Source organism: Sinocyclocheilus rhinocerous, unplaced genomic scaffold (genome assembly GCF_001515625.1).
Source record: "Sinocyclocheilus rhinocerous isolate Xijiao unplaced genomic scaffold, SAMN03320098_v1.1 scaffold1316, whole genome shotgun sequence".
NCBI classification, from domain to species: Eukaryota; Metazoa; Chordata; class Actinopteri; order Cypriniformes; family Cyprinidae; genus Sinocyclocheilus; species Sinocyclocheilus rhinocerous.
This window is the reverse complement of record NW_015646346.1, coordinates 521603-524070: the sequence shown is the minus strand read 5'-3', so window position 1 is coordinate 524070 and position 2468 is coordinate 521603. Positions and strand designations below refer to the sequence as shown.

Sequence of the window (2468 nt, the reverse complement as noted above, 5' to 3'; positions counted from 1 at the left end):
TAGCGTGATGACGCATGAACGTTCTTCTCCTAATATGCATATGAAAAAAGCCCTTTCGTCCTATTCTGTTTATAAAATAGAGTATAAATATATCATGGCAATAGTAGGCTAACCTATATTAAAGCGCTTAATCCTAACCCGTCAGGAGTTTATTAATTGTTAAATGATCGTTTATCACTTTAATAATTCAACAAGGTAAAGTGTATATATGCACAGATATTCAGCTTTGGGATCAAAAGTGCAAGTGCAAGACTAAATTCAATGCATTCAGACCTGCACAGATTAAACAGGTCAAAGCGAATGGGTCAAGATGATATGCGCTACAATGCTGAATGCTTCAATACAACAAATCTACCAAGTCAACAAGTCCTTGTGCAGATTGAAAGAATGCCATCATCTCCTGTTCCGTTGTTGTCTCCTTTTTGTAGTTTTAAATAATGATTTAATGATTTGATATTTATTTGCCGCCGTCACGGCTATAATGCTTCTCCGACGAGACGCTTCTTCTTCGGCTTTTGCCCCAAGTACTGCGGGTTACACCAGCAACATGTCTGTAGACACTGTAGACTAGCGGTTTGCATGTGTACTGCACGTTGACGCGGACAACGACGCAGAAGTATAAATGAAAACTGACGCATAGCCTACGGCGTAGGTCCGACGCAGAAGTATAAATCAGCCTTAAGTGTTAGTCCGCCTTAACAGCACAAACTGAAAGCAAACTGGGAGTCTCCACATGGAAGTAGCGTGATGACGTAGTGAACGTTCTTCTCCTAATATGCATATGAAAAAAAAAGCTTTTCCTCCTGTTCCGTTTATAAAATATAGTATAAATATATTATGGCAATAGTAGGCTAACCTATATGACAGCGCTTAATCCTAACCCGTCAGGAGTTTATTAATTGTTAAATGATCGTTTATTACTTTAATAATTCAACAAGGTAAAGTGTATATATGCACAGATATTCAGCTTTGGGATCAAAAGTGCAAGTGCAAGACAAAATTCAATGCATTCAGATCTTCACAGATTAAACAGGTCAAAGCGAATGGGTCAAGATGATATGCGCTACAATGCTAAATGCTTCAATACAACAAATCTACCAAATCAGGTTTATATAGCACTTTAAACAATACAGATTATTTTGAAGCAGCTTTACAGTGATAACAGGAAGATGATGGATTCTGGGTGTTTTGTACAGCTGAAGCTGTTGTGGAAATTGTCTTCCCCTAATTGCAAAAATCACTCGAGTTCCAGATGCCAAAGCTTAGACTTTATTGGTGGAGATAACCTTGGTCGGGGAGCCAGTTCTCCTCTGACCACCAAACGAACACTGTATGATTATGATTCAGCCCGCATCACAAGTCAGATTGAGATCGGTAGCATTCAGAATATTTCATCCAGTTCCTTCTGCTTGAAGATCGGATTCATCACGCTGGTATGGAGACAAAGCTGGCCACAGGAGTCTGTGCAGCTTGTCTGGTTCTTGTGGTCATTGCTCAGGATCTGTTCCAATGGCTGACATGTCGACGAGGTCTTCATTTGAAAAATGCTCAGTATTAAATAATAAAATGAAAAACGTTTTCTACTACAAAGTCTTAATAAGTGCTAGAAGAGCACTTATATGTAACTATAAATCATTTGTAAAGTGCCTGTAAAGAACCCACAAGGAGGGTTAAACTGTCGTGGGAGGATTCACACACCAGCTCAAGTGCTTTCAGCAGATAGTTTCATTAGATCAGACTTATCAGAAAATGTTTCATGTGTTTGCTTTGTTGTGTCTGTGCTGGTGGCATCTGACTGGTAAGTGAAAATATATAGTTTATATACTTTACAGAAGTTAAATATCAAGGTGATTTTTTTTATTATGCAAATGACTTAGTAGCTTCATACACTGTGCTCTGGATAGAAGATACATCTCTCAGAAGCTTTAATCTGTTTGTTCATCAGGTGTGTTTGGTGAGTCGGTGTCAGTGATGGAGGGAGATTCAGTCACTTTATACACTGGTGTTACTGAAATATGTGAAGGCGACGACATTATGTGGAAGTATGGAGCTGAAAACTCTCTCATAGCTAAAATTTAAAAAAGAAGACAATCTTCTCCACATTACATTCCTGATGGGAGATTCAGAGACAGACTGAAGCTGGACAGTAAAACTGGATCTCTGACCATCAAAAACATCACATCTGAACATGCTGGAGTTTATCAACTAGAGATAAGTGGAGCGAATCTGACATCGAAAACATTCAGTGTTTCCGTCTATGGTGAGTAGAGACGTCATTTGTCCTGTTCTTCAAATATTCTTGTTTTATTAAAAGAGTATTCAGTACAACTTCAGCTCAATCAACAGCGTTTGTGGCATACTGCTGATCACCAAACATTCCATATATTAACATATATTAAAAACTTTAATGATTTTGTAACGTGATACTTTTTTCAGGATCCATTGATGAAAAAAAAAAAAAAAAAAAG

At 37.9% G+C, this 2468-nt stretch overlaps 1 pseudogene; it reads left to right on the top strand.

The window, feature by feature from the left end:
• The first annotated feature begins 1705 nt into the window (after positions 1–1705).
• LOC107707339 (SLAM family member 5-like) overlaps positions 1706–2468 on the top strand; it is an 8617-nt pseudogene continuing 7854 nt past the window's right edge.